This window comes from Monodelphis domestica, chromosome 2 (genome assembly GCF_027887165.1).
Source record: "Monodelphis domestica isolate mMonDom1 chromosome 2, mMonDom1.pri, whole genome shotgun sequence".
In the NCBI taxonomy this organism is placed as follows: Eukaryota; Metazoa; Chordata; class Mammalia; order Didelphimorphia; family Didelphidae; genus Monodelphis; species Monodelphis domestica.
In genome coordinates this window covers 349,757,309-349,770,227 of record NC_077228.1, presented here as the reverse complement: position 1 = coordinate 349,770,227, position 12,919 = coordinate 349,757,309, and positions in this window count along the sequence as shown.

The window sequence follows — 12,919 nt, the reverse complement described above, 5'->3', positions numbered from 1 at the left end:
ATCAATCAAAAGGCATTTATTAAACATGTCCTAAGTGGAGTGTAATGTTCTAGGTGCTAAGGATACAAACAAAAGAATGAAATCATTTATTCTCTTCAGGAAATTCTGTTCTAATAAAGAGGCTTCAGAGATTGAAACAGAATAAAGCAATATTCCATATTCATGGGCTGTGCCCATTTACTAAAGAGTCTAAAAAGTACCTGGTGAAAAAGGAAATGTGAAACTCAGTAGAGCAAATAGTATTTATTCTAAATATTATTTAATTTATTCTAAATAAGCAACATTATATTTAGAAATTGACAGCACATTTCAAAGTTATTAAAATAATTTCCGTACAGACTGCCCCACAAAAAAAGAATCTACATCCTAATCACATCTTCATGTGAACTGGCAGAAGAAAGTACACAATTGCCACTGGTGCAGGAATTATAAAGCAAATATTCAGTACAATAAGCATGCACCAGTTAAACTAAAAGTCGTCTAGGTAGCACAGTTAAGAGAACTGGATGTTAGGAGCATCTGAGTGAATACTAAGCCTTAGATTCTTAATGGCTCTGTTACTCTGGGCAAGTCATCTAACCTTAATAGTTTCTGTTCATTCATTTATAAAATGCAGATAATAATAGTACCTGTCTCAAAGAATCATTGTAAATATCAAATGTGATAGCCTTTGCAAAGCTCTTTGAAAACCTTAAAGCACTACATAAATGCTACCTATACTCAAGATTAAAGAGTCATTCATATTTACTCCTTCACTCCCTGTAACTAGCAAACAGACTAAGTCTGATACTTTAGAGCCTCTAATAATAGATTAACAAATAACTTCTAAATTTATTTCCAAATTATGCCCTATACAAAAAGTCTTCTGGATCCATGAATAATCATCCTACTGCACCTTTCTGGTTATATTCTTTTCTACACAATAACCATATTATCCTTCTTATATTCTGTCTTCTAGCCAAACTAACCTACTTGGTGTTCCTGATGTACAATAATCTGTATCTTCTTGGAATAAAAGTCAGGGGGCAGAGACTCTTTTACCATTTTTTTTGTATACCCAGCACTTAGTCTAGTACTATGAATAGAAAGATAAAACATTTAATTTGTAATTACTTAATATTTTTTGAATGGTAGGGAATAAAGCACATTCTTAATTAACTATATGTCAAGATAATACAAATTCATTAAATGTGTGAAAATAAAACAAAAATATTAAATGAGCTCAGAAGGGGGGGGGGAAGAGTCATTACCAGCCAGAGATCAGTTAAGACTTCTTGAAAAAGGAGATATTTGATTTAGGCTCTAGTAATTCTGTTATATTATGGTAATGGGGGACAGAAAAGTGGGGATCCTGTGAGTAAACATACAGAGCTAAGAGAGTGTATAGTGATCTAATATAGAAGTAAGTAGAACAGTTTGCTTATAGCAGAGAGGAGATAAAAGGTAAGAAACAAAACCAGAAATGACATATTGACAGTCAACTGACTTTTAATTTCATGGTTCAGAGAGGTTCATTACCAGAAAGAAGTTAGGCATTAGGCATACTCCCTATACACAAGGGCACACACACATATGCAAATATGCACATATATACTCATATCTACCCCATATATGAATATGCATATATGTGTGTTTGTATGTGCTCCAGAGCTCACAGGAACCCTTAACCAAATCTGATTTAGAACTAAGGTGTAAGAAGATAAAGGAGTATCCACATTCTCAAAATCATAGATTTCTAAATTATTAAACGTATACCGAAACATATAGTTAATACCATATATTTTCTGAACTATAAACTATAGAATTTATATACATAGACACATACACTTTTACATCTATCTATAAACTATAATGTTATATATAAACATTCATGGGGAAAAAGTTATTTTTAAAAATTATATGAGTCCTTTAAAATGAACCATTGCTTTCCTCTTGTCAGGAGGAAGAAGAGGTGGATGGAGAAAAAATAAATGCTTACTAAATGAAAAACAGAAGTGGTAACTTTAAAATTAATCACAATTATTTATCTAGCAGGACAAATTGAAACATATAATTTTCATTTTCAAAAATTGTTAATTATTCTAGTATTTAAACATAGCCTTCATTTCCAAAAATATTCTACCAGTTCTCTCCCTGTAGCATGTAGAGAAAATAGGGAGAAAGACAGGAGAGAGAGAAACAGACAGACAAACTGACTGAGACAGGGACAGAAGAGAAGAAAATAGAAGAGAAGAGAAAGAAGAAGAAGAAGAAGAAGAAGAAGAAGAAGAAGAAGAAGAAGAAGAAGAAGAAGAAGAAGAAGAAGAAGAAGAAGAAGAAGAAGAAGAAGAAGAAGAAGAAGAAGAAGAAAAAGAAGAAGAAGAAAAGAAGAAGAAGAAAAAGAAGGAGGAGGAGGAGGAGGAGGAGGAAGAGGAGGAGAAGGAGAAGAAGGAGGAGGAGGAGGGGGAAGAGGTAAAGGGAGGGAGGAAGAGCTATACACCAAAACAAAACTTAGTCTGATATTACATAAAGTGTTCCATACCCATATTCTTCTACTTCTTCAATTAAGAGATTCATTTTGTCATCTGTTGTGTGTGGCCAAACTTGGTCTTTATCTTTATTGCAGTTACCTTTGCCTTTTGGTTGGTTGTTTTTATTCTTTCTGATTTACCTTTTTGTAGTCATTTTTTATATTATATTCCTTGCCTTTCACTTTGAATCAATTTTATAGGATTTTCCACACTTTGTGTTCTTAATATTCATCCGTTCCAATAGTACAATATCCCATTACCTTCATGTTCCACAATTAAAAATTCCATTGTCTAATTAGTATCTAGATGTTTCCAAAGCTTTGTTATTCTACTTCACAACAGCAAAAATAATAACAAATAGCTTAATTCATATCAAAGTTCAGTGTTATAAATAGAATATATTATACACAATCATTTTGGAAGAAATAAAGCTTCTGAGTCAGGTTATCAATGGAGGTCTCTGTTTGCTGAATATTCTATTTTCTCATGTTCAGGTCCATGACAGATTGCGAGTACAAAGAGTACAAGATGTCCAGAACCTTCCCTAAGGTATAGCAAATGGAAGTGATTGCCCCTGACCTCAATTTACCAAGGCCTGGACTGCTCTGGGAACCAGAGCTACATAGTAACTTGGGGGAGATGAGAAGGCACCAATGTCAGTACAATAAAATACATTTGACAAATAAAATTGACATTCAGCACATAAAACTTTCCATCCTTGATTATCACTACAGAAACAAGGTCAGTCCCCTTCTCCACCTAAAACTACAGCCTACCAATGTTTTTTTTTTCTTTTTTTTCCTCTCTTTACCTGACTTAGCTGTTCATTTTTATTTGATGTCTTCTACATTTCAATTATTAGAGAGAGGAAAGTCGTGGAGTAAAATTAAAAGAGGGCTAGCTCTGAGTCAAAAGTCAAGTCTTCAAAACTTCTCCCTTAATGTTTCCTTGAAGTGTGATTTTACTTAAACTCTCTGGGAATCAGTTTGCTTATGCTTAAAGTGAAAAAGGACTAGATAAGCTCTCACATCCCTTCTAACTCTAAATTTATGGTTCTTTGATCATATTGGATGATTTATAAACTAAGATTAGATGTAAAATTGGCTTTTATAAGTTGGAACACCAGGACAGGTATGTTCTAAAGAGGCTATCTGAATTTGAATCATTCTTTTCATTCTACTAGTTCATGAATACATTATTGAAATGATGATGTGCCTGTTGATTATTCAGCAACCGTACAGCAAATCATCTGTGTTAATAATCTTATAAAATTTTGGAACTAGAAGGGAAGAGGAAAAGTGTCTATTTCAAGGCCTTCTTTTTTTATACCAGGAAATAAACCAAGAATTAAGAAGCTTGTCAAATAATTTGGTGACAGATCAGGAGCAGATAGGTTGCCTGATACCCAGGCTACCAGTGTTAACACCGTGTTATTTTATAGCAGATAGAATGTTGAATTTGGAATCAGAAAGACCTTAATTCAAGTTCTGCCTCTGATGCTTTTCTAACTCTGACTCTGGGAAAATCATTTATTTTTTCCTGCTTCAGTTTCCTACTCTGTAAAATGGGTTGGAGGAAGAGACAACACTGACTTTACAAGGTTATTTAGAAGGGCAGGTGAAATGAAAGATATTTATTTAGTACTTTGCAGACTATAAAAGTACTTTATAAATGTTATCTGTCATTAATATTGGCTAACTATAATTATAGTATTTTCAGATTCTTTCATATAAACTTAAAAACACACAGAAATAAAAACCACAAGAGACTTGAAAATGATATTTTTTCAGCTGAAAATGAAGAAATTTAGATTATTAGATTGCTCAAAAATTGTAACATGGCCATTTAGATGTAGTGTATTGAGGGAATTTAAAATTATTTTCTGAAAAACTATGGCAATCATTTATTTATATGATTCTTCAATTTTGTCCTTATTCTGTTCTACATCATTTAATGGGGGTTAATTGCATTTGTGGAAACTAACTTATACCACATATTAACTCTAAGATGATAATTGCTTATTCAAAGATGCTGCATTAATCCACTCCATCAAAAATGTGGCAATCAGGGCACAAAGTGATAATACATTAATGACAAACCCAGGAGAAATGTGTTTCACTGGTATATCATTGTATGTGTCCAGAAGACACAGACCAGATCCAATTTTAAGGAGTTCCCCACCCAAATACTCAGAAAATGAAGTAGAAAACTTGAAGTTCACATTTTGATAGAAGGCCAGTGTGTTTGAAACTCTTCTCTTATTATCCACTTTCACTTCATGCTCCACAAATCTTGTGATCCCCCATGACAGTCTAATAGAGATGGAACACTTAATCAGACAGAGAAAGGCAATTAAAAATGGAAACCATGGGCTATGTACAACAATTAAATGAATGTAAGACACACTAATAAAATATTATCAAACAAAATTAAAAGGGATGCAAGAGTGGATAAAAAGAAAATATAGAAATATGTGCTTATGATTTCTACATTTTCAACAAATCATATCCAAATAGGCCAATGTTTCTTTTTAATAGCCAACATGTGACATTTAATTTGAGATTCCAGAGCAAGTGATAGAAACATTTGTGATGCTCACAAGATTTTTGTTAATCTTATCATCTGAGTCTTACATTTTAACTTACTCTGATTCTAGTAGGGTTAATTTTCATTGCTTTTTTGTAAAATATTATGTGTTTACTAAACACTTTCTTTGAGAACCATGACTTCAGTTGCAGTAAAAAAGGTATGTTCAAAACTTACCTTTAATTGTAACTAATTTTAAGATCATAGATAGATTATTTGCTGATCCTCATATGGATTCCTATCAGACAATAAATGACAGGAGATTGCAATATGTGTAGCAAGGAGAGTTTATATTCATACCTATAGATTCTCAACCCATTGAAATATCTGGTACAATAAATATTTGGATTTCCTTCCTTCCTTCCTTCCTTCCTTCCTTCCTTCCTTCCTTCCTTCCTTCCTTCCTTCCTTCCTTCCTTCCTTCCTTCCTTCCTTCCTTCCTTCCTTCCTTCCTTCCTTCCTTCCTTCCTTCCTTCCTTCCTTCCTTCCTTCCTTTCTTTCTTTCTTTCTTTCTTTCTTTCTTTCTTTCTTTCTTTCTTTCTTTCTTTCTTTCTTTCTTTCTTTCTTTCTTTCTTTCTTTCTTTCTTTCTTTCTTTCTTTATTTCTTTCTTTCTTTCTTTCTTTCTTTCTTTCTTTCTCCTTCACCTTCTGATTCTTCTCCTTTACCTACTAATTCTCCTCCTTCTCCTCCTCCTGAACTACTGAGTCATCAGCTCTTCTCTTCCTGTATTTTGGGAGGCAAGGAATGGGGGAAAGAGAACACCACTCAGGTACTACCATTATCCAAAACATATGCAGTTCATATTTTAACACCTTTTTAAAACAATGCTCCTTTTAGGTGTCATGCTCAATAAAACAGTTGTTCTCAGAAACTTAGAATGAATTAAAGACAAATAAAATCCATACTTTTATGAGTTATGTTTTTACTGAAATTTAAACTCAAGCAAAAGAGATTTACATAAAATAATCTGACCTACATGATAGAATGTACATGACTGAAAATTGCTTCTCAGTTTTTTTTATAAAGTTTCAGTTTGACTGTCAGGTACAGTGCAAAAATAATAGACAAGCACTGCTTTCATTTAAATCCACACTCTCTCATGTCACATTGTATTAGACATTTAAAAAATATTTTACTATGTCTATAATCACTTCCAAGCATATTAGTACTGATCTCTTAGATGCAGCAACAAAATATGTACCAGAAGGCAGAATTTTTGATTTAACTGTTAGAAATAGCCAGGACTCAATTCTGGCAGGAATGATATCTGGTTATAGGAGAATGTAGTAGGAGACACAAAATTTAGGCTTTAGTCTCTGGATCAGCAACTGGGGGATCTTGATCAAGTCAATTCTCTCTTCTGGGTCTCAATTTATTGTTGTTTCAATCATACCTGACTCTTTGTGATCACACGGGGTTTTCCTGGCAAATATAAGAGAGCAGTTTTCCATTTAATTTCCAGCTCATATTACAGAGAAGGAAATAAATAATGATTAAGTGACTTACCAAGGGTCACAGAGCTAATAAGAATTTGAGGTTGGATTTGAACTTAGGCCACCCAGTTGCCAGGCCTCCATGTGTCCTTCTGTAAAATGCTACAATCTCATTAGAAGGCTTCCTGGTCCCTTCTACTCTAATGTTTCATGTTCTATATTACCATGGGGAAGAAAGTTAACGTTTCATAATGAAACAATTTTTTTCTGCTCAATCATTATTTGTGAACTTTGAGTCAACCTGTAGGCCTTTCTGAGTCTTTATTCCTCATATGTAAAATGCAGATTTTAGACTAGATTATCTATAAAATATCAGATCTAAAACTGTGATATGGACTGGAAAATATGGGCTGTAGAAATCAAAATGTCCAATGGATAGCTACTTACTTAACATGAAAAGCTCATGTTTCTTTAGTCAATTAAGGTTTATAAAGGGTTCTTCTCTCAATAGCCTTATAGGGTGGATTATTTCAGAGAAAAAGTTTTAATAAACTTTTTTATTAAAAATATTAGTTTGATAAAAATGTCAGCTATTATTGATTCTATGGCCTAGAGTACAAAGTTCTCATTTCATGACATACATTTTCACACATAATTCACTCTCTAAGTGATAGGGGAGTTAGGGTAGGATGAGACAATGAGGGAAAACAGCATAGCCCAACATTTAGCTAAATTGATATGGACTGATAGTGGGGATAATTAATTTTACTCATTGACTCTGCCTTGGTTCAGTGAGTTGTGAATAAGTGGGATACAATTAAATCAAGTTCTTCTGGATAGAATGAATATATTCAATTATCCTGATAAGGTATGATGAAGTTAAGAACTAGAGGGTAAATCACAAGCGACTTTGAAATGAAAACTGTGAAATAACAGTACATTTTCATCTAACTTCTGTGAAGTAATACTGGCACTTTCTAAGTATTTACTTTCTTTTCTCTGCCTGTCTGCAGATAAAAGTTGGTGTTTTAGTGCTCACACATTAATACTTCTCATAGGACAACTATCTTCAAATCAAAGACACTGAAAGAAGCAGCATCAGAAATAAATGATCACAGGGAAGGAAAAATCCCAGTATATATTTACAGCAATGGTTGTTGACCACATCAACTCTTCAACTGGCACCCAAAACATTTTGCTATCATTCAGTATTTTTCTCATACAGAAGAGTTATTTTTCCAATGGGACGTGTACAGAGAGTGAATTTATGGACAAAATAGAGCATCTATGGTTAAGCATGCCCTGGCAATGAGACAGTATGGATCACCATTGACTTAGAGACTACAATAATGCTATGCTCAATATATATAAAGGCTATATGCATGAAATACAGCTTTTGACAATACTGTTAAATTAAATGTGTCTTTTTCTCACCTGAGAATACATTTTCAAGATTGCTAACTATTGCTTTTATTTAGATTATTTTGAAATGGAAGTAGCATTTTACAAATTAGTGAAAAGAAAGAAAGTTGTGATATAATTCAATTAATCCATTCCAGCTAAAATTTCTCAAGCACCTACTGTGTACAAATATATTTAATAGCTGATGAAGATACTCAGAAAGGAAAACAAAAGTGAAAATAGCACTGGACTGTGTCAAAGCACCTGAGTTCAAGTTGAGTCTCTACTACTAATTAGCTTACATAATCTTGGAGTAGTTACTTCTCTCTAGGCCTCCATATTTCCTCCTCTGAAAAATAAAAGAATTGGACTACATGGTCTTCAAAGTCCAATTTCCATGACTAAAATATTCATTAAAAGCTGAAAAAAATGGTTATTTCAGGATAGGACTTTTGCTGGGATTGTTGCTTAATGTAAATAAATAATAAATATTTATCAGGAAAAAACACAATAAAATGAAAACTTGTACATATGTATAGCAAAGGATAAGTAGAAAATCATGAATTATATCTACTCAACACCATTTAACTAAACTAAAAATATCTCACTTTCTTATGATTGCAAGCTCCAATCAAATCATCTTTTCCCTTATATGGAAATTGCTTACTCCTGTCTACAAAAGGCTGAGACAGCCCACATCTAGGTCATCCACCAAGCCTATTGACTTAGTAGATAAAGAAAGCCTTTTTTTTTTTTTAAACCTGGATAAATCATAACCTTAGTTTAAATTCCTCAGTTGTAAAATAGGTCTAATTGAAGCACCTATGTTACTCAGTGCTTAGAATGTCAGGTCTGGAGTCAGAGAGACTCATCTCAGTGCAAATCTGGCCTCAGATATTTACTAGCTTCATGACTCTGGACAAGTCACTTATTCATTTGCCTCAGCTTTCTCATCTGTAAAGTGAGCTGGAGAAGGAAATGGCAAACAACTACAGTATCTTTGCCAAGAAAACCTGAAATGTGGTCATGAAGAGTTGGACATAATTGAAACAAGTATACAGCAAAGAAAAATTCAGGGAAGAACATTGCATATCAAAGTTTATCAATTGCCCAGCAATTTGTGGTTTTAGAGTTCCTTTTCTGAATTATTTTTCCTATTTTTAAAAATCTATTTCTCTGACTACTTTCTCTTTCAAATGAATTGAGGGGAGGAAACCAACTAAACTAATGGAGACAAATGGGACTAAGTGAATTGCCCAGGGTCACACAGCTAGTAAGTGGCTGAGAATGGATTTGAATTCTGATTTTCCTGACCCCAGGCTTTGTACTCTATTTATTGTGTTGTCTAGGTGCCCTTACATACATAGATACACCCACATAAACACCCACATGCAAACAAATGTACATAGGTGATATATGTGCATATATATCTATATCTACATCTATATCTATATTGCTCTGTACCAATATAAAATAAAAGTGATCCCAAATAAATTTTTTTTCTCTTTTATCCATTGTTTACTCAATTTGGATAGAAATATGAAAAAAAAATCTATAATGATTACATGTGGCAATGGAAGTTAGGCCACCATTTTTAGTTGTGCTGGGAATTCATGCTAGCCTATTTATGTGAAGAGAAAAAATTTTCTGATAATAATTTCCTATAAATTATATTTTCATAAATTCCTTACATTTCCCCTGTAAATTATATAAATGTTTTTCTTCAAGGAATCACTGACTCTGAAAACATATATTTTTTCTCTACAGGATTAAAAAAAAGGCAAAAGGCAATAAATGATGAAAGGAATCAGGTGCAATATTTTCAAAAGGAGAGGATATCTCTGTCTCCCATTTATTCAAAGTAGGAAAGTAAAGCAAAAATGAGCAAGTTCAGGAACTGAACTAGTTCTCTTCAACTCTCACCTCCCTGCCATCCCTTATCTTCTTGAGAGTTGATTCCCTCTGAAGCAATTTGGTTTCATAAAGGGAAATAAAAAGGGCAAAAAGATCAGCAGTTCAGTTCCCATTCTACCATGACAGGTGAATGTAAGTGGCACTTCTAATGCTTTTACTAATTCATTAAGTATTCCAAAGTTAGAATTTAATCAGAATATTTTTGTCACATTATCCATCACCAAACTTAGTGGAGATGGAAGTACATGTACATATATATGTATATATATATTTAAAAGGAGCACAGTGCCTTAGGCAGGCTTTTACTCATTTTAGTTTGTCACAATGGACTAGTTCCATTTCAATGATTCAGTTAATTGCATGACAGGCTGTGAAAAATGGTGGTGACCCAATGCCTAGTCCAAAAAACATGGAAAAGTATAACTGATAACTTAAGACAATTCTGGATTGCAAATTCAAGAAAGGATACTTTGGAATTATCTTTTCTTTTTAAACTTCATACGTTCATGTGGCAAACAAAAGTTAAGTGAGCAAATAAGTTCCTTTTATGTAATGTCAAATTGAATATAAAGAAAGATACATTTGTAGTTTAAATGATCAAATTAAATAAGATGCAACTTGGGTGAAAAGATAACTAAATGTTGAAGATCTAATGATTCATTTGATAGCGAAAAAATAAAAGAAGCAAAGAATCCTAACTAGACTCACCCCCACCCAGGAGTCATAAGCAGCATACCTTGCAAGAGAATAAATTCACCCAACAATGTAAAGTTAGTGACAATTGAACTTGATAATTTCATTAAGAAAGGACCATTTTCATACAATGTCTGCATTTGACTTTTATGGATGTCCTTTTTTGCTATGAAAATTATACTCCTAAACTATCAATAGTGCTATCCATTTTGCATTTTAAAATCATGCCTGACTGTGACAAATACAGAGAAAACATTATAAAAATTACATATATTCCAGAAACTTCCCTCTTCATTACATCTCCTTACATTATTTCTATCTTGACCGGAAAGCTAACAAAATCGAATAATTTGCTCAAGTGTAAGTACAAAGAAAATTAATTAAAAAAAATCATGCAAGCTTACTTGGTTTCTAAATTTGGCAAAGCCACTTGAAATGAACAATATGCCTGCCTAAAGCAAAGAGGATGGTGAGTGGCATTGGCAAATACTAAGCTTTCCTTTAGTGAATATTTATTGGGTACCTTCTATAAGAGGGGGAAAAAAAACAACTTGGATGAAACACCAAAACATTCCCATCAAGCACTGAAACTTAGACTCATTCAACATGAAATTAAAGAGTAAAAGACCTTACAGATCAATATATATTCCAACTTTTTAATCTAAAGATAAAGAAATGAGTCCTAAAGTCTTAAGTGGCTGACCCAGTTTACTTTGGTATTTCATAAGACAAGGTGAACATTCAAAAAGGCAAAGATCCAGAACAATTCTGAGGGACTGCTGATAAAAAATGATATCCACCACCACAGAAGGAACAGATGGAGTCCCAATGCAGATTCAAACATACCATTCTTCACTTTATTTCATCCATGAATTTTTCTCTAGTGTAAGCAATATGTGCTTTGTTTCACAACAACATAGTATTACCTGTCTTCATGGAATTGGGGGAGAAGTGGAAGGGAGTGTAAGATTGCAGACTGCAAAATTCCAGAAAATGTAATCCAGAAAAATAAAAATTATATTTATTCTAAGAGGGTGAATTTTTTATCTTTTTTCATGATTTCTCAATCATAAAATCCCACTATTTATGTATATGTGTATGTATGTATACACACATTTATATCCATATACTACATATACATGTATACACACATATAAAACACAGATAATATGTGTGTACTTACACAAACAGTATTCTAAGATTTTTGTGACACCTTGTATATATGCATATGTACCTATATGTATATATGCTCCCCAAATACATGTACATATATGTATATATTCTGCATCACAAAAGTCTTGGTACAGAATTTGTGTATATATATATATATATACATGAATACATGTATACACAATACAAACATATATTTCAATGAATATTTTAAATATTAATTATAAGAGGTAGGATAGAACTAACAGGGAATAAGAATCAGAGTAACCTACTATATCTTTCAGATTCCCTTTGTCTGTATTTATTCTTTTCTTCTGGCATTGAACACTATTCTCCTATGACTTTGGAAAGAAAATAGATGTATATTTAACCAAAATGATGAGATGTAGCTACTGATTGAGTTTTGGCAAACAAAACACATGCCAGTTTGAAGATAGATAATGTGCCTTGTGCTTTATGGCATAGAATATGCTGCTGCTGCCTGATCATTTTCCAAAACCCTGAACTACAACCTATTCATGCAAAAGCCATTTAGCCCTACATAATACTTTTATGGGAAATAAATACATGGGTCCCTTTGGGAAAATTGGATTTTAAGTGATATTGAAAATTTGGATTTCTTGTTTTGGGTAACTTTGGGTGGGGGCAAAGAGAATAAGTATTTACAGTTATCTTCCTCCTTCTCCTCCTCCTTTTCTCTTACTCCCCCTTCTTTTTCCTCTTGTTTTTGTTCTTATTGTACTTTCCTCACAATTTAGCTGAGTATGCAAAATGATGTAACTTATAGATTATCAGGTATAGTTGATGTAAAGTCAGCCTGTTTCCATGCTTAAGTGTCAAGTTTCCATTTCTACAATTAAAGCTCTAGTCACATCTAATTCATGTTACTTTAATTTTTAAGAGTTTTCCAACCTCTCTACCCCTTTTCCTTCTAAAAATCCAAATATTTCCCTATCCTAAACCTTTATTATCAATCAAATATTTATTGAACCTCCCATATGTATTGAGAACTAGACTGAATGCTACATTGTAATTTATCTTTACATTTCTCCGTGTGGCCCTCTTTTACCTTCCAAACCAAAGTTCTCCCATTTCCTTCTGGCTTTAAAGAATACCTCTACTCTCCTATTAGACCTCACCTTTCAGTAAACATTTTCAGCCATTATATACTTCCTGTTCCATATCTCCTGAGAAAACTCTGTCTGTTCCTC